We start from the raw sequence: 215 nt of genomic DNA on the forward strand, positions 1-215 counted from the left end.
ACTCTCGGGCTCCGTCACCAGGCAACGGAGGCTGGAGCGTGGGGAGGAGCCCGGGCCGCGCAGAGCCCGAGGATACCCGGGCAGCGCCGCCTCGCATCCCGGTTCTTAGGCCTTCCTGGCTGGGGCGGGGCCGGCACAGCTGAAGGTGCAGTGGCTGACCCTGTAAAGCCAGGCTCCGGCCCGCGACTCACCTGTGCCTTGTGGACCGCTGCGCA

At 71.2% G+C, this 215-nt stretch overlaps 1 protein-coding gene across 1 annotated transcript in view; it reads right to left on the reverse strand.

Annotated features, from left to right (window-relative positions):
* The window catches only part of SLC6A17 (solute carrier family 6 (neutral amino acid transporter), member 17), a 38,267-nt gene extending 38,052 nt beyond the window's left edge, over positions 1–215 (reverse strand). Inside the window, exon 1 of the mRNA XM_014534668.1 lies at positions 192–215. The gene's annotated coding sequence lies outside the window, so the exon portion shown is untranslated. The remainder of the gene's footprint in view (positions 1–191) is intronic.

Source organism: Myotis brandtii, unplaced genomic scaffold (assembly GCF_000412655.1).
Source record: "Myotis brandtii unplaced genomic scaffold, ASM41265v1 scaffold131, whole genome shotgun sequence".
NCBI lineage: Eukaryota > Metazoa > Chordata > Mammalia > Chiroptera > Vespertilionidae > Myotis > Myotis brandtii.